This window comes from Neovison vison, chromosome 6, assembly GCF_020171115.1.
Source record: "Neovison vison isolate M4711 chromosome 6, ASM_NN_V1, whole genome shotgun sequence".
Classification (NCBI taxonomy): Eukaryota; Metazoa; Chordata; class Mammalia; order Carnivora; family Mustelidae; genus Neogale; species Neogale vison.
This window is the reverse complement of record NC_058096.1, coordinates 53,133,162-53,156,377: the sequence shown is the minus strand read 5'-3', so window position 1 is coordinate 53,156,377 and position 23,216 is coordinate 53,133,162. Positions and strand designations below refer to the sequence as shown.

The following is a 23,216-nucleotide window of genomic DNA, read 5'->3' as shown; positions in this document are numbered from 1 at the left end:
TAACTTCAGGATGTGCATCTTAATGAAGATTATCTATTATAATTTTATCTTAAATGACTATTAAAAAGTATGAAGCTAGAATGTATCTCCTATTTAAATATCAACAACTCTTATTTAGCTACTAAACCTTTGAATGTCACACATTTCAAGTTTATAGACCCTCTATTTTACCAGGGAAGAGAAAACTGCGTGTTGCAAAGGAACATAGTGTAATGTGAAAGTATATATATATTTTTTAAGTATACATGCCATAGGGGGAAAAAATGTATGTTACATTTCAGAGACAAGTGGGACTACACAAGGATTAAAAGGTTTAAAATTCTCAAAATGAGTTTTAAATATATTTTTCATTTGAAAATATTGTCAAATTTATCTTCTGGAAAAATTTTTTTTAACTACTAAAAATTAAACTAATACATATAAGACCACAACCAAGTTTTAGGTGTAAGTAGGAAAATGGCTTACTTTATTCTAGCAATGTTTAATATATTAGTTTTAAATTTAATTATGCATAGAATATTAACAAGACAGGAATCTGAAGTATAAAAATTCTTTGTAAAGTGTTTATCAAGTGGTTATCTTGAATTCTGGGTAGACAATCTAACTTAAACCATAATTTGCTACTAACGTACAGAAAAGTTCCTGGTCTTATTTCATTCTTTACTGAGAAAAAATGTAGATTACAAAAAATTAAAATGTCATAACCCCACAACTTTTGCATACGTATGCAACATACTATTCAAACCTGTAGACATTCATGAAGTTTAAAAAACTCAGGCATTTAACTTAACAAGAGTACTTAAGAAATATTTTGGATTTTTTTACCTTATTTTGCTCACACTGGTTTTTAAGATTAAGTATGTTTACAATTAAATATCTATTAATATCACTGGATAGAGTGTGAACGAGCTAACTTAATTTGAAACTGTGGGGGGAGGGGAGAAAGATATTTTGTCCACCAGGTGGTGCTGAAGTGCAAAGCTAAGGCCATTTGAAACACAAATACCATTTTATGACTTTCTGAGGAAACAAGACAGTGGACACTTTGACTGTTACCCATCAATCACAATGCATAGGAAAATTTCATATAGGGATAAAAATCATTACCTTTGGTAAAGAACAAAAAGGTAATAAAATTCCTTTTTTAAGATCCTGTCAACTGAAGAAGGTACTTCCTTTAAAGCAATTTTGCCCCAGTGAACAAAATCATTACAAGAAACACAAACTTCATGTAAATATGCCTCAGAACAATGAGTTTCCAGCACTTTTACATTGTTAAAATAAAGAATACAAAGTGTAAGTCATGATAATGTGCTTTTCACTGGCTATTGGAGACAAGTAGTTTTCCAGAACTGTTTATCATATGTTCAGTATTATAATAAAAATTACCTCAATAGCTTTTAAATTGTTTAGTGTTTCCCATACTGTAACTTTAATTCCTTTTACCTTCAAACCACTGCAGCACATAGGACTATAAATAAAGACATGGTCTCTTCAGCCTTGTTAAAATACAAATTGTGAGGGTTTAAATATGTGGTTGCAGATATGCAAACTATTGAGAATTAAAAAGTTACTTTATTTCTCAATATACTACCTGTTTTCTATAATGTTTTGTATGCTAAATGTGGAACTTTTATCATGTATTTTAAGATCCGTTGATGCACTGCACTGGCATAGGTATGCCAACCCAAGAAAACCATTTTGTGATTTAATGTTTTTTCACCAGTATGTGCCAACTCACTTGAATATATAACAACTCTAAGATGATCCAGACCTATAATTTAAATTATGGCAGGACGCGCCCCTCTAATTATCTCCTATCACTTGTAAAAGCACACCTTCTTTTGACAATCGGTGGTACTCCCATGGTTGGTCAAGGACTGAAAACAGTTCACACTCTAGAGCTTAGGTTCCAAGGAGGTGAATCCTTTGCTAGGTACACAGGGAAAACGAGAAAATTCTTTATGCAAAAAATGTAATTCTTTGCTATTTCTTACTGACCCTTTTTCTTTTCTCTTCCTTACAGAACTTTAATGTGCTATATGGATACCAAATTTTGTAACAGATTTTAAAGATACAGGAATTTCAAGTACATCGTGTGTTATTAGCATACTGAAGTACAACTACAACAATGAAGGGACCATATATTCTTATCTTTGTATCCCCAGGAACAATGCCTGGCATCAAACAGGCATCATATTGGATTTCTCACTTGAATGTTCTGAAATCCTTTCCATTTTGATTATTAAATTAACATCTTTGAAAATCAGGGAGGAGTTGGTACCATTGGAACCTCGGGAATTCTTTTTTTTTTTTTTTCTTTTTTAAAAGATTTTATATATTTATCTGACAGACAGAGATCACAAGTAGGCAGAGAGGCAGGAAGAGGGGGAGGAGGAGTTGGTGGTGGTAAGCATTCTTCCGAGCCGAACGAAGGCAGAGGCTTTAACCCACTGAGCCACCTAGGCGCCCCAGAACTTTGGGAATTCTTATTCCTACCACATACTCTAATAAAGGCTGTCCTAGATTGACTCTGATACCAGAGAACATGGATTTACGCTTGCAGGGCACTCGTTTCTGAAGAGAAACAAACACAAAGCAACACCTTGTAAGAGTTCATGGATGAAACTACAGAAGAGAGTATTTCTCTCTACCGAACTTTATTATTAATTTCAGGAGAGATTAAGGATTATTTGTGCGCTGTGGTTTAGGAATGATAATGTGAAATGCCTTTTTTTCTTACAGTGATGACCAGAAACCAAAGGGTTGTTTCGAAAAGTATTTGAGAATTCATGAGTTGGGTCTTTTAATGACATTTGATATCCCAAATTAGCCAGAACAGGACTCTGCATAAGAAACCTAAGGGAAATAAGACATGTGACAAGCCTAAGGGCAGCAGCTAAAAGGCCAACGGTTATAGACAGAAGCCCTGGTCTCTAGTCTTAGGGCATAGAGGATGATAATCAGTTGGACTCCTAGGAGTCAAAGATATGAAATTTCCGAAATAACTGTCAAGTTTGCTATAGTCATCAACTCTCCTCTATTCTAAGTGTATACCAACTCCCACTTTCATCTGGGAGAAAGACGAAAGGCTTGAATCTGTGGTACAGCTAACATCCCTAACTCTGCAGAGATAAAATGGCTACATAACCACTGTGATTTGGTGATGAATTAGCATCCTGATTCCTACAGATGTCTCAGTCTTTGAGATGAAGTGCCAGTGAGACCCAAAGTACCTGTCAACACAAATGGTTCTGTTTACACTTTTCACAGAAGCAAAAGATTCTATCTTGGATTTGCCAAGTCTGAATTGAATTTAACTCACTAAAATTCCCCTGCAATTTTCTCCCTGCAATATTAGTTGGTTAAATTATTCATGTTTTTGTAGACTAGAGATTATTGGACACTATTACAAATATAGAATGATCACGATGTCTTTCCTCAAAGAAGCTAAATATAAAATATAAAAGGAAGAGTGTGGGCACAAGTGTGTGCATTTCTATGTTGTACATGTTATATCTTTGTGTATATGTATATATCGTAAGATATTTTAAACTGAGCTAAAAACCTTCTGTGTTAAGTATGTTCTATAAATGTAAGGTATTATTATGAATTATTAATATGGCTGTTGCCATCAAAATGTCCCAACATAAAATAAAATGCAAAAATGTGTTACACTCAAGAAGCATTGTGTAATTATTTACAAGTTTTTTTAGGAAGAGTTAATAACTACAGATAAAGAATAATAGAACTAAGAAGGTTATATAGGAGAATTCAATAAAAAACACAATGGGAAAAGCACAGCATAAGAAAAATCTCCAAGCCCAATAATTCTGACATATCGAATCTCAGATAAGTGATCATAAATACAACATAGCTTTGGTGATGCATTTTTTACAGCAAATAATTTAAGGAGGCATTGAAACAGACTCTGGTATAATTTTTGAAATTAGGTGAACACAGTTCTTTTCTAACTGAACTAATAAAAATGTAATTATTGTGCCCATATTGGTGAGGTATACTTTTTCTGTATAAACTGATTCTTAAAGACTATCAAGTTCAGAGTAATCATTCCCTTTGCATTGCTGATATACAGACATTTGAGTGGAGGTATCTTAAAATTCAGAACCTGCCACTACATTTCAAGCAGAACAGTAAATAATATAGAAAAGAGGAGGAGAATTATAGAGTCTATTTTCACATGCTGTAGCTTAGCCTGGTTAATTATTTTTTATTACACTGATACTTCAATATCATCCTCATCCTTCGAAGCATTGTTCTAAGCTCTGTAGCTCTGTTAGGTGACATAGAAGTGTTATTCACAATCACAACTGGCACAGAACTTAGGACATAAGAGCTAAATTACAGTTCTACAGAAATTTTGGAGAAATTTATTTGTGCAGAGGAACTGCTGGGGAGGAAGCAAGTAGAATTGAGAAAGCTATCCTTAGAAATTACTTTCATATTTATTTGACTGATTTTGACAGGTGAACATGCTAGTGTCCCTATGAGCTTTTTTTTTTAACGAATTAAGACATACAGAATTCTAATTAAACATATAACTATTTTGTAACATTAGTTCATAGCTGTGTTTCTCAATCTCATCACTAAAGACATTGATAGTGCCCTACCCCCAGCTATGGCAACGAGAAATTTCTAGACAGGACAAATGTCCCCTGGAAGGCAAAACTGCCCACCAAACTTCCATCTTGTTGAAACTACTAGTTTAGATCTTCAACTACTGGCTTTCTGTATTCAATAAAATTGGCTTCTGTTGATCATTGTTGTAAAGTAGAATCTCAGTATAGGACTAAATAATCACTGAATATGAATAGAGGGTCGGAGGCAGAAGGGGCACATAATAACACTTAGCTATTATCAACTTTGTTTTCCTCACAGAAACATATTATATTCAACTATGATAGGGAGATTGATTCCTGACTCTGGAGATTTGAGATCTAATCTCTTCACAGAGATTACAAAAAAATATTCTATTTTAGAAAATCTACTTCATGTATCATGATCAAGCACAAATTATACATACTATATATATTTTCTAAGCTATATGTACTACATGTATTTTATTTAATGTGATAAAATATCTATTGATAGAGGGTGAACTAGATACCATTTTTTAAAGATTTTATTTATTTATTTGACACACAAAGATTACAAGTAGGCAGAGAGAGGAGAGGAAGCAGGCTCCCCGCCAAGCAGAGAGCCCGATGCGGGGCTCGATCCCAGGACCCTAAGATCATGACTTGAGCCGAAGGCAGAGGCTTTAACCCACTAAGCCACCCAGGCGCCCCAAACTAGATCCCTTTTTTTTTTTTTTTAAAGATTTTATTTATTCATTTGACAGACAGAGATCACAAGTAGGCAGAGAGAGAGAGGAGGAAGCAGGCTCCCCGCCAAGAAGAGAGCCCGATGCGGGGCTCGATCCCAGGACCCTGAGACCATGACCCGAGCTGAAAGCAGAGGCTTAACGCACTGAACCACCCAGGCGCCCAAACTAGATACCTTTAACGTGTCTTTCAAACCTGTGATTTTATGACTCAATGAGGCAAATGTACTTCATAATTCCTCCTTTCTTTATGGCATTAATAAGAATTTACGATTTTTGTGAAGGTCATGTGGTACATAACAAGTAAGAAGTGAGACTGAGGGAGGCTGAAAGAGACAGATTCAGGGCTTATAATTTCCAAGTAGGGGCACCTGGGTGGCTCAGAGTTGGTTAAGCCTCTGTCTTCGGCTCAGGTCATGATCCGAGGGTCCTGGGATGGAGACCCGCATCAGGCTCTCTGCTCAGCGGGGAGCCTACGCCCCCCTCCACCTCTGCCTGCATTTCTGCCTACTTATGATCTCCCTCTCTGTCAAATAAATAAATAAAATCTTAAAAAAAAATAATAATTCCCAAGTAATTTAGAATTGATGGTGACAGGCTAAGACATCTGATGGAATATGTTATTTGGGGAAGTAGACAAAAGTGTTTTCCTACCCTGCTTTTCAATGTCTCTTCAACAAATGGGTACTTGGGGACCAAGCTGGGTTTTTGCTGGACCTGCAATAGGAAGACGTTTACTCAAAATTTGCTTTCTGGGTGGTCTTTTACCTGTGCCACATACCATGATGTAGGTGTAACTATGTAATGCCTACAGACAAGAAAAACGGTGATTCTTTCTTTCTCTTTCTTCCTGTGGTTCCTCCAATTCTATACATGGATTATAACCATAAATTGTTAGGCCACTGTGGAGTAACATTTAGAGGGGAAAGGGCCATCTTACTAAATTATAAAATACTTCTAATACCCAGGAATATATATTTTTTAATATTTGTGGGTTTTTAAAAATTTTATTAACATATAATGTATTATTTGCTTCAGGTCTGTGAATCATCAGTCTTACACAATTCACAACACTCACCATACCCTCCCCAGTGTCCATAACCCAGCCACCCTATCTCTCACCCGCCCAAGATTATGTTTTAACATATGTGCTCTTTACTTCCAAGTCTGGTATATTATAATGCTTGAAATATCTATCTTTTTAGGAAACTAGAGGTCAGTATAATGACTTATGTCTTAGAAAAGAGTTCTATAAAAACAATAAAATTTTAAAAATACAGTATTGGTATTTGCATGCCTGTACTGAAAACTGTCTTCTCAATTTACCATTGCCTGATACTTCATCACACTAGAAGCCTGGAATAATGTATGAGGCTGGATAAGTCACTGTTCTTCCTAATTAACTCAGGCTTTGCCCCATCTCTGCCTCATTTTTGTCATTGTTCCTTGGGTCTTGGTTGAATCCATCCATATCTTTTAAGGCCTATCTCAACGATCACCTATTTATACATACGATCATTCATCAAAGTATTTATTGAATACCTACTAGAGGCAAAACGTTAGATGTTCTTTACGGGAGAAAAAAAAATATATATATATATAAAATACCAAGATATATACTATCTATACTACCAAGATCTATTACTTTAGGAACATGAGCTGCTGTAAACTAAGTGCTGTGGGAATGCAGAGAAGGAATCCCTGCAGTGAGCTTGAGGATATCGGTCAAGACTTCCTGCAGGTAGTTTCATTTGACCTGAACACTGAATGAACGTTTCTAGATAAGAACTACTTCACTAGGAAACCTGGGTGGCTCAGTCAGTTGTGTCTACCCTCAGCTCAGGTCATGATCCCAGGGTCCTGGAATCGGGTTCTATATCGGGCTTCCTCCTTGGCAGAGACTGGGCTTTTCTCTCTCCCTCCGCTGTTCTCCCTGCTTGTGTGCACTCATATTCTCTCTCTCTCTCTCTCTCTCTCTCTCTCTGTGTGTCAAAGAAATAAATAAAATCTTTTTAAAAGAGGAAAAAAAAAAAAAAAAAGAACTACTTCACCAGCATGTCCTAGCAAGGGACCATGCAGAGGCACCGAGTGGCATTTGGTTTTCTCTCCTATGGCAAACTTTCTTTTTTTTTTTAATTAAAGTAATTTCTACATAGTAGATCTTTGATCTTCATAAGGAACATGTCTTGACTGGCAGTTTTCTCAAATTCATAGAGGCACATAAGATTGCCCTAATAAAATGCAAGAAACTATTAGATCTACTTTCTCTTCACTTTCATCACCAGCACTAACATTTGGATTCCTCTTGGGGCCACTTTATTATAAGCAAAAAGTTTAATTAAAAATGACTTAAAAGCGGGGCACCTGGGTGGCTCAGTGGGTTAAGCTTCTCACTTTGGCTCAGGTCATTATCTCAGGGTCCTTGGATCTGCCCCGGCATCAGCCTCTCTGCTCAGTGGGGAGCCTGGTTCCCTACCCCACACCCCTGCCTGCCTACTTGTGATCTCTCTCTCTCTCTCTCTCTGTCAAATAAATAAATAATCTTAAAAAAAAATCATTTAAAAGCCAGTAGAAGTGATTTATGTTGTGAACCTTTACTTTGTTTTCTGAGAAATACCTCATGAATTTTAAATCGGTAAATGTAAAGATTCTACTGTGCTTATTAGAATTTAACTTGGGTTCCACAAATGAATGTTAGGGCATGGATGACAACTCTACAGTTACTTTAAAAGTCCCCAAACTGTGGGATATGAAAACATTTGTTTTTATAGAAAGAGAATTTAAAGCTTTCATCAGATGGTCAAAAGTAAACTTAAATAAAAAATAAACTATTTAAGGGCACGTGGGTGGCTCAGTGGGTTAAGTGTTTGCCTTTGGTTCAGGTCATGATTCTGGGGTCCTGGCATGAGTCAGGCTCCTCGATGAGCACAAAGCCCGCTTCTCGCTCTCCCTCTACCCCTCCCCCAACTCATGCACTCGCTCAGGCACTCTCTCACCCCTGCAAAACAAAAATAAAATATTTTTTAAAAAATAAAATAAAATGCTTAAGGCTCATTCTAAATTGAATAGAATCTGCAGAAGCACAATTTGATGGTATCTGTCAAATTAAAAATGCTAATACCCTTTGATCCAGTAATTCTACCGCTGAGAATCTATTCTATAAAAGTTTTTGTACAAATGCACAATTGTATACAAAGTTAATACAGCATTATTTTGAGTATTAAAAAAATTGGAGGGACTTAAATGTTTGCTAATACAGAAGCAATAAAGTATATATCCATACAGTGCTCTCCTTGACCCACTGAACACAAGTGGGATCCAAACACACTATTCTTCTCTCTATATATTTCAGTATTTATAATTTTTATCATTCATTCATTCATTGACTATTGAGTACCTTCTCTGTGCCAAGCACTGTTCTAGGATGGGAGACCAGCAATGTGCAAAAACTAAAGAAAACAAAAAACTGTTCTCCTAGTTTAAGTTTTAAACATATATATGTATTTATTCATGCATTTAAAAGCTTTGTTTCTTTTTGAAAAAAGGAGAAATTACCAGCTTACTTCCTCCACTATGCTGCAACATAGCTGAAGGAAAAGCCTACATTTTTCTCATTTTGAAACTTGTTGCAGCATCATGAACATCACAGGAGTTCAAAAATAATGGGTAAAATAAAGCTTTACTGTACTACATCGAAAGGAACTCTATAAGATCATATTCTTAAAGCCCATATTCTTTTCTCTGCATTTAACATTCCAGAAAACCACATACTTTCCTTTAAAATTCCAAGGAATCCATTGAGGTGGGAGTGAAGGGTTTTGTAGTGTTTTGAAATCAGTATCTTAAAATTGCCCCCCCAAATGCTATTTTTACTTTAAAAACTTTTTAATGGACTATAACATACGTGCAAACCAGTGTACAGATCTAGATTTACATTTGAAATGTGACTAAAAGCACCAGGATTTAGGGTTTCTTTGGCAACTCTTCTCACGTTCTGTCTCTGAGGGTAAAACTGGGATTTCTACACATCTGTCCCACAAAGAACCCTCTGTTTTACCAAGTCCTCATTCCCCAGTGATGAGCTTTCGATGAGCCTATGGGGTCTATGCCAAAATGTCGAAACATTGGTCCCTTCGTGGGGACAAAATGAAATAAAAACACTTACTGCTCTGTATGTGTGTGATGGGGGAGGGTATAGAAAGACTATCTTGAAACTGAAATTTTTAATTTTCTATATGAAAAGAACAATGTTCTGTATGTTATTCTTATACCATATAGTTTACTCATTATAAAAATTAAAGCATCTGTATTATGAATTATTTATGTTAATTGAAGTTCACAAAGTTGACTATTCTTTCCTTTCATACTTCCCCCAATTACCTAGGACTTGAGGTTTTGTCTTTAAGATGCTTATAAAAGGACAATCCTCCACTCATATAAATTAGTCAAGACAATGAAAAAAACTGGTAACATTTTCTTTTCCTTCTGCTCCCCTCCTCCAGTTCAATTTCCCTTATTAGTTCCTGCATTGCCTGTGTCCATCTTTTGAGGACATCATTTGCGAATTAGCTTAACTAAAGAGGTGATGGAAGAAACCAATATTTGAACACTCCTCCAGGTTAAAATAATGCAAAAAAAAAGATGAATACATTTATGCTCCATTGCTCTGAACATTTTCTCAGCATGAAATTCCAGGTTTAACGAATTCAGAATATCAGTTCTATTTGAATGGTAAAAAGTAACATTTTTCTGTGCATTTTGTCATATAAGTTGTATTGAAATTGTGAATACAATTCAATTATTTTAACAAGAACAATAACTGTACTGTATTCATGAAAACACTATCAATAGAAAAACACTATCAACAGGAAAACAGGCACTACGCTTCACAAAAGACCTTAATTGCATCATCTGAAGTAATGGAAACTTTTGGAATTTAGACTAGAGTCTGTCTTCAGAGAGAGTTCATAATTATTGTGACAGAATAAATTTGTTTTCTGCAAATAATTTAATGCCATGACAACAAAAAAGCTCTTGATTTGAGAAAATAAAAGCTGTCCTTGATAACACTTCCAAACCCCCAAACAACAAATTCCTAATAGCTTTAATATTCCTCAAATGTCTTGGAAAAAAATATATCAGAAAGACTTTTAATCAATAAGATCATCATTGTTTTCACAGACAGCTTCTGTTAATAACAGCAGTGTTAATTGCATTTCTTTAGCATTTCAATTAATATTCAACAGTGTTGGATTTTATTTTATAATTGAGGTGCTAAATTAACCAGGGAAAGCAAACAAATTGTTAGGGCTACTGAATGAGCAGAGTAGGTGACTTCTGCTTTTTGGTTTTGAGTGGCTGAGTGACCTTGTCCAATATGGTTGCTACCGGTGTATTCCACATCAAGTCTCTAACTGGGTATCAAAAGATATTTACATAGGTTGAAATAGGTTTTTGCTCTTTTCTTCACATGAATCCCAATTAGCACTGCCTATGTCTCCTGAGGAAATATATTTGTACGATCAAACATGGTAAGTAATAAGGTTAAAAAGCTATTTAATAGGTTTTCCCACAGATTCGGTACAGATTGCTGGTTGATTTCCGAGGTTTAGATTTGTGTAAATTTCATGCTTTTAATTGAGATTTTCCCAGAGGGGCTGTAATATAACATAAGGTCATAGGGGAAAAAAATGATGGCTTTTATGGCATGGTTCCCTTTTTTAAAGAATTAAATTGTGTAAGACTGATGAATCACAGTGCTGTACCCCTGAAACAAATAATACATTATATGTTAATTAAAAAAGAAAGGAATTAAACTCTTTACTGGAAGATCTAGTCTTCCAGTTTTGAGAAGGAAGGAGAAATAGAAACATTTGTTCAAGGTAATTTTTAAAAGAAATTAAAGCCACAGGAAAGATGAAAATTTAAAATAAAACAAATAGCTGCATATGCTTAGAAAATCAGCAGAATCTGTTCTTTGAAACTGAAATCAAAACTGCCAGCTTTGATAGATCTTATGTCACCTTAAGGACCAAGTAAGCGCACAAAACAACACCCATTATAGCTTGCCCACGGTGAAAGCTCAATGATATAACTCTGGAATGCATAAACTTAGACAATCCTGTCTTCTATTAATATTAACAATAACTTTTCATATATTCCATTTTCCCTGACAGTCATTATTCTTAATTGATGAGTGGGAGGAAAAGTGGGAAAGAGAACAAGATAATTTAGGAAGGCAATGAGTAGAGATGAAAAATATAGGAAGCTGTATTGAAAAGTAGTTTTATCATTTCTAATGGTGTCAGATGGAGGCATGCTTTAAATATCTTATAAAATCTGGACCTGAAGTTGCCTCCAGCTTTGAAACTTTCCTTTACTCGCAAAGATTTTAACTCACTGAATGCTTTGCCTTGGAGAACCAGAGGCTTACTGTGATTTTAAAAATGTGCCCACACTTAGGCTGTGATTTAGGAAATGGTAATATGACCCCCAGAAGAATTACTGGAAGACTACCTAACATGGACAAAATAATCCCCCCAAAACAAAACAAGACAAAACCTAGATCAGAAAAACAAGTTCTTACAACAGAAAAAATGGCTCTTCTGTAGACTGAAAAGGTGTCTGCATTCAGCAGCTCTTCTGTGGTGGTTCAAGTTTGCATCATGCCTCACCTGCTCCTGTTTCAGCTTCACATTCTTATTTAAGCGTCAACAACTAAGTAAGTTCTTCCTCTTTATTATCCAAGGGAAACCATGAAGTGTGATGGACATGAAAACGTACCTCACAGACCCCCAGCCACAGTAAGAGTAACTTACGAAGGAACTCAACTGCTGTGCTCCGAGATCCATCACCAAGTTGTGCTGAGGTCACACTTTCCCTGGGCTGCTGCGGGCTCAAAACTGAGCAGAGGAGGGCTACTAAAGACAGGCAAGGTTCTTGGAGACAAGGGACTCCTCTGAAGGCTAACTACAGCTCAACGAATTCATTTCCCTGGTGAAACTTCCTTGGACTACACAACAGTGTACAATGTGTCCACCAATCTTCCTTCTGTCTCTCGTTCCCCTAATGTCAGATTCTCATTGCAGTCTGACGATTTTCCCCACCCACCAGCTCCTTCCTCGTTTTTTTCTCATTTAGGTGTTTCCGTTGTACAATCCTTACATGTTCAATCTATTTTCATATCTGCTTCTCAAAAGATCCTGGCAAATACATGGGAGAAATCAGGCAGAACATAACTATACTGACTGACCCTCTGACATTAGTAGACTATTGGATTCAAGAAAACTGGGATTTTGGTATGGAGGCAGTTTTTAAAAAGTATACTTGATTTAGTAAGGGGTTAGCTAAGTTAAAAATAAAGTCATGTTAGAGCAATAATATTAATAATAATGGACTTTTAAAAAAAATATTTGCTTATTTATTTTAGAGAGAGAGGGAGCTTGTGTCAGTAGGGGGAGGGGCTGGGGGAGAGACTCTCCAGCAGACTCCTGCTAAGGGGGGAGCCCAACACAGGGCTCAATCACCAACCCATGAGATCATAACCTGAGTTGAAACCAAGAGTCAGATGCTTAACCCACTGAGCCACCCAGGTGCCCCAATAATGGACATTTCAATAATGCTTTGTAGTTTGCAATATTCTTTTTTTTTTTAAGATTTTATTTATTTATTTAACAGAGAGAGATCACAAGTAGACAGAGAGGCAGGCAGAGAGAGAGGAAGGGAAGCAGGCTCCCTGCTGAGCAGAGCCTGATGCAAGGCTGATCCCAGGACCCTGAGATCATGACCTGAGCCAAAGGCAGAGGCTTAACCTGCTAAGCCACCAGAACCCTGCAATATTCTTTTATATACATTGTGCATTTCTGCATTTGAGTCTCATAAAAGTTCTGTATGATAAGCAAATAAATCTGCATCATGAAGAAATATCATGATGCCTCACTTTACTGGTAAGATACTATTCACCCAACAAAGCCAAGAGAGTAAACGAACATGACCAGGCCAGCATACAGTGCAGCCAGAGTTCAAAATTAATTCTCAATTCATGTTCAAGTCTCATGACTAGAGATACACAGAAAATGATAATAGGTTTTTATTTCATTTTATACTGTGGCTAATTTGGGAATATTATTTGAAAGGTATTAAAATGTTTTCTATATTTAGACTTAAATATTTAAAAATCTATAGACTGGAGGGACCAGAAAGAAAACAAATGAATATATATGACCATCTCTCTCTCAGTGTGATGTTATGCAGCAGCTGACCATTTGTTGCCAGAAATAAACTGACTTCCGTCCATGATAGCTCACCTAATTCTCAAAATAACATAAAACTGCAAATAACTGAAGTGGTAGACATTTTATAGATAAGGAACCACAGGTATAGTAAGGTCCTTTAGTGTAGGATGAGGCATTCAGCTGACAGGCGGAAGAGCACTTTACATACCCAGAACAGTAATAGATTACCAAGAAAAACTGATCGGATGAACAAAATGAAAAGGTTGGGATTCATGTCAAGTACTTCTAACTTAAAAACCTGCCTTTCCATTAAAAAAACAAAAAAAACAACCTTTTCAGAATTATAACTTTTAGGTGAGTTGAAAATTTAAGTTCATAAAATACCTGCACGTGAATGTTTATAGCAACTTTATTCATACTTACTCAATTTTGGAAATAACACAGATGTCCATAGGTGAATGGATAAACCAAACCAACTATGATACAGCCATACAATGGACAATTACTCAGCAACAGACAGGAATGAAAAAATGAGCTATCAAGACATGAAAAGACTCAAACGCACAAGGCTAAGTGAAAGAAGCCAATCTGAAATGGCTACATTCTGCAGGATTCCAACTCTATGACATGACAGAAAAGACAAAACTATGAAGATAGCAAAAAGATCAGTGGTGCTCAGAGGTTCGAATGGAGGGAGGCAGGGACAGGTAGGTGGAGCACAGGGGATTTCCTGGGCTGTAAAATTATTCTGATAATGCTGAATGCAAGTTATTATACATTTGTCAAAACCTATAAAAAGTACAGCACAAAAAGGGAATTCTAATGTAAATTATAGACTTAGAGTTGATATAATAACATATAATATTGACTCATCAATTACAGCAATGTACATTAATTACATCCAGGTAAGATGTTAATAACTGTTAATAACTAGAAACTAGGGGCTGGAGAGAGTCGAAGGAGTATTTGGAAACCCTGCTTTCTGGTCTATAAACCCAGAACAGATAAAACGTACTCTTAAAAAACTGATGCACATAGTTTCTTTGGTCTATGATATGCACTCTATATTTAGATGATCTTACCTAAATTCCCTTGCTTATGGTAGAAGGAAGGACATAAAAATCAATGGCAAAGCTTTGCATCCACCAGCAAAGGTGATCTCAGTCTAGGCAGCTGAATCCCTGGGCAGATATCAGCGGGTGCTGACAACACCATGACCCCTGCTGAACAGAGTGTCCTGGATGGCTGTGCTGCAGCCCAGCAATTGCTGTTTTATGATTATGTTTCCCACATATTCCCAATCCCACTGAGGTGCTAACACATTCAGTTCATCTTTCCATTTAAAAGAGACAGTGTCTTTGATCATTTGTTCATGGTTACTGCTCAGGGAGATAATGACACTCAAAATTCCCCTAAACTCAATATTATATTACCTTTTTGGCTCTGCTATTTTTAACAGCTTCAAAAGACCATAATGTCATTAAGGTTAAAAAAGGTTCATTGTTCCTATACATTAAAAGATTGCCAGGTTACAGAAACGAGCTCCAAGAGTCTCAGCAAGGCTTTAGTCTACATCTTTGGTTTATGAATCTCATTTGAGTTCTATTAACTGAAAGTACTCCTAAAGCTTTCCCCTTCCGAAGTAATTAATTAGAAAACAAACAAATAAAGCAAATAAAAAAGACTGAAATATTTAGACTGTGTTACTGTTTGAAAATCCAAGGGTAATTTTCAACTTAGCTTCCCTCTGAAGAGTCCTGTAAGTCCTATTTGCCCTAAGTCTTATTTAACCACAATTCTGCCTCTCCGTGTACACGGAACAGATGATAAAGAACATCTCTGGGATTAACTTCAAAATTGTTCTTCTTCTTTTTTTTTAATCATTTCTGAATTGTTAGCAGCCTCAACATACAAATATGATTAATGGTACATGTTATGTCAGTTAGTATGTATTAAATACCTTCTAGGTAGAATCAGTATGGCTTTACAGTTTGTTATTCAGAAATCCACTGATTCTGGGTGCCCGGGTGGGGCAGCTGGGTAAGCATCTAACTCTTGGTCTCGGCTCAGATCATGATCTCAGGGTCATGAGATCGAGCCCCACGCTGGGCTCCATGCTGAACGTCCAGTCTGCTTAAGCCTCTCTCTCTGCCCCTCCCCAACCCCTTTCCTCTTTCTCTCTCTCAAATAAATAAATCTTAAAAAAAAAAGAAAGAAAGAAACCGACCAATTCTTCTGATTTTAAAAAACTGGAAGCTACTCTACAAAGGAAATTTCCAATACAGCATCTTACCTAACAGTCATCCAAGGAAAACACATACGGTTAATGAAAACAACTGATACACATGTACTTCAGGAAGTTATCATTATGGAAGTGTGCTACTCATTCTAAAACTTTTGTAGCTTTAAGACAATTTATGATGATGTATATGGAAAAGCCAGTGCAATCTATTGACAGTGGAAAACTTACGTGCCTGAAGAACAGACTATAGTAAATATGGGTTAAGCATTTATTCAATACTATTGATATAAATGAGAAACTATAGGGGGAAAAAAGTGTATGCTAAATATCAAGAACCACAGGGTGTGTCTCTTTAATATCAAATAAGTATTTAATTATTGACCTTTGTAAAACATTCCTGAATTTTTCTCAAATTGTTCCTTACATAATTCCTTGTTTCTATAAACTTTTGAAAATAAAATTTTTCTTAGTCCAAAAGTTTCCGTTTCATATTAATTCAAATACATTGGACATATAGAGCTATTAATTAGCTACAATATGCCAGATACTATATCCCTACCAGGCATACAACTATAAATAAGTTACCTATCCCACAAATATTAAAATCTAGAACAGGTAAATGAAATGAAACAAATAGTATAAAATAGTGGTCAAGGCATGGTCTCTGGACTCCAGCTTCATGGGTACAACGCAAGCCCTGGTACTAGGCAGTAGGTGACTTATAAAGAGTTATTTAACCTATAAGTGCTCATGTTTCCCAATTACTAGATGGCAGACAATTATAGGATCAAGCTCATAGGGGTACTATGAATATTAAATTAATAATGTGTAATTGCTTAAAAGAATGTTTTTCATATATTAAGAACTCAATAAATATCACCTATTATGAAAAGATGGTCAACATCATTATCATTAGGGAAATAGAAATCCAAATTATGAGATATCACTTCACACTTCCTACAAAGGCTATTACTAAAAAGTCAAATATAAAGATTAGTGAGGATATAGAGAAAATGGAATCCTCATACACTGTTGGTGGGAATGTGAATTGGTACAGCCATCATGGAAAATAGTATAGAGGTGCTCAAAAAATGAAAACCAGAATTATCATATGATCCAGAAATCCCACTTTTGGTTTTATATCCAAAGGAAAGAAAGTCACTATATCAAGATATCTGCATTGCAGCATTATTCACAGTAGTCAGGATATGCAAACAATCTAAGTGTCCACCGATAAATGAATGGATAAAAAATATGTATGTGCATATATATATACACACACACAATAGAATGTGATTCAATCTTTAAAAGGAAGGAAATCCTGCAATTTGTGACAACATGGATGCACCTAGACATTTCACTAAGTAAAATAAGTCAGCACAGAAAGAAAAATTATGCATGATGTCACTTGGATGTGGAATCTAAAAAAGCAAAAGCAAAAAATGTTGAACTTAGAGAAACAAAGAGTAAAATGGTGGTTGCTAGGGTTTCAGGTGGGGGAAGCAGAGATGGTGTCAAAGGGTACGAACTTCCAGTTGTAAGATAAATTAACTTTTGAAGCTTAATACATAGTATGGTAACTATAATTAGTAATTATGTATTGTATACTGGAAATTTGCTAAGAGAATAGATCTGAAGTTTCTCATGCCCTACACACACACACACACACACACACACACAGTAATTATGTAGGGTGATGGATATGTTAATTAGATTCAGTGCAATGTATATGTGTATTAAAACATCACATTCTACACCTTATATATATATACAATTTTTATCTGTCAATAATACCCAATAAAGCTCAAAAAGGTTAGCTATTATATTTCTTTGGCTTTTATTTAGTGGAATAAAAGAGATTATGTGCTAAACAAAGAAGGAGAGGAGACACTGTGGAGTAAGTTGGAGAAGGCTTTACCCAGAAAGGACATTCATATTGATCTTTACAGAGCAGGATTTCTTCAGGTGAAAAGAAGAATGAAGGAACTCCTGCAGAAAAAAGATTGAGAGCAAAAGGCATGATCTCATCTGGCCAGCATGGCTGAAGTTTAGGACATGTGACACTGAAGGAAATCCTTCACTGGAAAAGGAGCTGTGCAGGTGAAACTTTAAAAGCCCTTAAACAGGAGCTTAAAGAATTTTTGGACTGTATCCTATAAAAAATACAGAGTCAATAAATGGGTTTTGGTTTTGGTTTGATTTAAAGATGGCAGGAAAGTGGTCAGATCTTTGCTAATAAATTTTTAGCAGTGGTGTGGAAGATAACCAGCCAGCAAAGGTACTTGGGAAAAGTAACCCTTCTAGAAGGTTAAAATGTTTAGGTTATGTAATCATAGTTATACGTAGAGCAGGAGGGACATGAAGAAGCAGCATGGGAAAGAGGAGACCTTGCCAAAGTGAAAACAACATGAGCTTCTGGAAGTTTGCTGCACTGTGCAACTACAAAGTTCACATTTCCCAAGATAGCTAAGTACATTGCTCATAGGAAGAACAGCCAGCTAATACTTAGTCTCCGCAGAAGCACGTCACACAGTATGTGTGAAGCACCCACTCACTGGGCAGATAGGAAAGCTGCCTTTTTGTGTTAGCTCTTTGGAAAAGCTTGAGACTAAGTAAGAACAGTCCAAAGCAAGTATTAACTGGTGGTGTGAGGGGCCTCGTTTTCTAAACACAAATTATTAATTTAACATGCATTTGGGGCTTAACACAAGCAAGCCCCTCTCAGGAAATGCTACAAACTACAGAAAGAGAAAAGCTGAAAGCTAGATGCTAAATAGTCTTCAAGAAATATTGCTGTTTTTCCCCCCTACCTTTAAGGATTTGCTACCAATCTGAAAGAAAGCACAAGATTAATATAAAAGAAAAATACCAACAATATTATGCTTTTCAGTAACCACTAATTTTTCTTTTTTTAGAGCAGATTCTGAATTTATTAGGGACTCCAGAAGTGTTTCCAAAGCTCTGATATGAAGTACAAAGCCACTGTGCTATTGTTTAAGCATTCCAATTCAAGTGAGAGTGTGACCAAACATAGTTGCCAAGGACTATTGCCACTGCCTTTGATTACTAGTGAATTTCACCTTTGACTTGATACACAATGTCCTTCCTATACAGGGAGAGAGTGGAAAATATTACTTATATATCTTTCGACTATCTCTTTCGAAAGTTGCTGGTAGCCAGGAGTTCAGCCTCTGGTATTCTTGTCTTACTTTCCCTGCTGTACAAAAGGGTAATTGAGTAATATGTGCACTGGTCTGCCTGGAAGTCAATCCATCCCACTAACCTGCAACTGCCTGGCTAATGACCTTTCTCCTATTCACCATTCAGTTGCTTTTGTGAGTTCTTCTTAAATGCCCGGACTCTGGGAGACGATCTCCAAAACTATGGCTTCAAGCCCCCGGCATCATGGACTGTCATGTGTCCACCAAGATTTTAAGCCTTAGAACGTCTGCCATTGATGTTATGTAACAGATGGTAAGATATCTTTAGTAAAATCTCAGTAACAAAGATCAGTTCTGTAACTCCTCATTAAGAGAATACCAGAATAAAAAAGACGTGACTTCTTGCTTCATCTTTACCTCTAAATCATTCCAACTTTGCTTTCTTGGACCTTAGTTTATTCACATATAATAGGATATGGAACAAGGCTTAAATACTCTAAGATCCACATTTCCCAATATGAGAAAAGCATATAGTTAATTTTCAGCTGGGATGCAAAGTCACATTATTATTATTATATTTTAAAGCAGACTCCACACCCAGTGTGGAGCCCAACGTGGGGCTGAAACTCATACCATGAGATCCAGATCCGAGCTGAAATCAAGAGTGAGATGCTTAACCAACTGAAGCATCCAGTGACCCTGATGCCATATTACATTTGAGTCTGGACTGGCAAAAGCTTACAAAATACATCAGATTTCTTAATTTCATTTTATAGCTTAATCTGCTGTTGGAGTTTCCAATGAACATTTTAGTAACATGACAACGAAGAAACTTTGGTTTTGGTTTTTACCTCCATATCCACTGATAAGTGTTTTTAGATGGACCTCGAGTTTGCTTTACACTGGCAAACCACTATCATTTAAGACTTATTAAAAATTTTTATTACTTTGCTTCAATGTGTAATATATTTTGAGTATTAGCTTATACCATGTTTTATATCTCTCCCACAGTCCTATCATAATGAGCTCATGAGTTTAAAAACATGTCGCAGACAATTCTGAAGCAGTCAAAGAACCATTTTGTTTTAATATGGAACAAAATGAGTTATTATTATTTTATCTTAATTACTTCCATTGTGGATAATAAAAAATTAACTGCATTTAAAAATTAGAGTAATATTTCATGTATTCAAGGTTATTTAGATATAATTTTCTACATAACTGAAATCTAACCCCTTATGTACCATGTATATTTTTTATTAAATTTTTAATTTAATTTTTAATTCTTACATGGAAAACGTTTGTACTGCATTGCCTAGTCTCCTGACTTCAAATCAAATTATAACTAACATTTATATAGTGCTTAAACATGTGCTTTCCAAGTACACCGACTCTTAAACCAAATATCATTCAGAATAAAAATGAACTTTTCTGTGATAACTCAGCTATTTTTGTAAGTATATACTGTGCTGTAACTCAAAGAGAAGCTCAGGAACCACTGAAGTGACTAGACCAATTTGCCCATATACTAAACAGCCCTACCCCAACAGGATTTTGCAATTGCTGTGTTTTGTTTGAAATGATTGATCTTTTCTCTCGGAGTTCCTGTCAGCTGTCACTCCTGTTAATGGGAACAGCTCACACATGCACAGGACTTCAGAGCCTACAAAGCACTTTCCCAGACACTGTTCCATTTTGTGACTGCCTTGTAGTCCCTTTCCAATTTGCCACTAAAGTGCCAGGCCTTTGAAAACAAGATGATCGAACTTAAAAAAAGATTCTACTTAAAGAGTAAACAGTCTCTGAATGTGGACCCCAAGGAGTTTCCTTAAAAAGAAGGTTTAGTTCATGGACATCAGCATTTATTTGAGCTGCTCATAACCTTTTAGTTTCCCAAAGGTTCTTGGTTGGCCTCTGAAAGGTTAAGGTTGGCAGGTAAGAAGCTTCAGGCTCAGTGATATATAGCTGTTATTATGCTTTTATAAGGAAATGTCCAGTGATTTAGAGACTAAACATTTGAATGCAAAATAACCTTAAAGATTATTTATTGCTGGTAACTCATCATTCAACCAATGAGTGAGACTGAGGAGCAGATAATTTTTAGTGTTAATGGCAGTACTGACTTAAGGAAACAATTCTTCTGGACCTCAATCCAAAATTCTTCTTCTTCTTCTTCTTCTTTTTTTTTTAAAAAAGATTTATTTATTTATTTATTTGACAGAGAGAGAGAGAGAGAGAGAGAGAGAGAGACCAAGCAGGCAGAGAGGCAGGCAGAGACAGAGAGAGGAGGAAGCAGGCTCCCCGCCATGCATTTGCTCTATATTACCTTGGTATTTTTTAAGATATGGAATTTTTGGAAGTTTGGAAGTTGGGTGCAAAAATATGATGAAGATAATATATTTCAAGTGTATGTATTATGACATGCAAAGCAGTATGAAATAGAGTGATTGCCTTTCCCACTACTGAACAGTAAATACTGTATCAGTATTTTCTCCCTAGTTTCTAAAGTTGGAGAAGAATTTTAAAAGACATACTGATTTTTTTTAAATGTCATCTAGACTAAGCACCACACACAAAGCGTGCATCTTGCAAATACAGAATCCTAAAATAAGAAGAAAAGAAAGGAGGGAGTGATGGATGAAGTGAGCATAAAGGAGGAAGGAAGGAAGGAAGAACTAGAAGAAAAGTTAGTCGTTCTTTGCAATATTAATCTTAAGGAAACATGGCAACTTTTGTATCTCAAGAGCCTTCTCCCATCCTAATCTAAACTATAATTAGTATGTGGTTCAGTCAGGATAGATATTTCAATTCTAGCTGTCTGGCAGCAGGGCAAGGATGGCTAAATTGGTCACTTATATTGTAAGTGATGGTGTGAGTCAAAGACATTATTTCCCCTATATACTTCACTGTCAACTAACCAAAATATCTCATATATGAAATATTTTGAGTGAATGATTTGACTAGATATTTAAATCCTCTTAGGGGTTGAGAATAGGGAAAAATGGTTGCCTATTACAGTATTTAGTTCATTCCCTTGTTTGTCGAATGAACACACTGGTATAGAAAAAAATGGAGCAATGGCCTTGACATTAAAATAATTCATTTGAATAACATCATGAATAAGAGTTGTCTGCCTCAATTTAGCTCTTTACTACCTAACCACTTTGCAACATGTTTATCCTTGACAAAAACAAAAAAGTAGAGTACATCTTCTCCCTTGGTTAGGAGAAATTGACTTAAATATTTGCAGATCTATTCTCATGACACATTCATGATGCTTCACAGACTTAGCCTGGTGAGTAGAATTCAATTTCTACTGTCAACTAATAGGAAAACTGTGATGGTAAATCTAGTATACCATCTAAGAAATAAATTGGGAGACCTTAATTGGTTGGAGTCCTAAATAAAACCTGTCACAAGGACCCTGAGTAGACTATGAGTGAAGCTGATCAACACCACCCTGATCTTCTACAAATGGGCTCTGAGAACAGAATGACTGTTAGGTAAGGTAATTGGAAATAAGAAAAGATAGCAGTATTGTATTAATTTAAAAGACAAATATTTATTACTATAGCAGTTTCAAAAATCCATTTTTTTTTCCAAAAATCCCTTTTAAAAAGCAGTTCTCCCTGGGGATTGCTAGAGTTAAGTGAGGCTGGAGTGCTGATGACCCTGCAAGACAGGAGTCGCCATATTTGAACTTGCTGTTCTCCAGAAATCACATCCGCTTTCTGCCAGAGGATCATAAGGAAATGTGTTTGGTTCTACTTGCCGTCCCTGCCAATGTTTACCCTACTTAATCAAATGCATTTACACAAACAATCAATTACATCAACCAACCACCTCTCCGCCCCCAGAAGATTTTAATCAATGAACAGAAATTAATTGATAGGTAGAAGGACAGACATAACCAAATTTATAGAACACATTTTTAAGGCAAAAAAAAAAAAATCCTTTTTTTAACAAGATGGGATTAAAGGTCTTTTTTATGCATGACTGGAAATCAAAGCTATATTAAAGCTATGTGAGATTTTTGGCCGGGAATCTGGAAAAGAATTAATAAAACATACCTTCTCACTGGGCCCATTTGCTGAACTGACAATAAAGTATAATATGAACAAAAACCTACATCATTCCCACGTTCTTTCTTAGCTAAAATTTAACATTCTACTATGATCTTTTGTCTTAACTGGTAATTCATTTATCAATCTTTAGTCTCTTCTTACCTAAAGTCA

At 35.9% G+C, this 23,216-nt stretch overlaps 1 protein-coding gene across 2 annotated transcripts in view; it reads right to left on the bottom strand.

Moving 5' to 3' along the window:
- The window catches only part of ALCAM (activated leukocyte cell adhesion molecule), a 215,097-nt gene that overhangs the window by 60,756 nt on the left and 131,125 nt on the right, over positions 1-23,216 (bottom strand). The window lies entirely within an intron of this gene.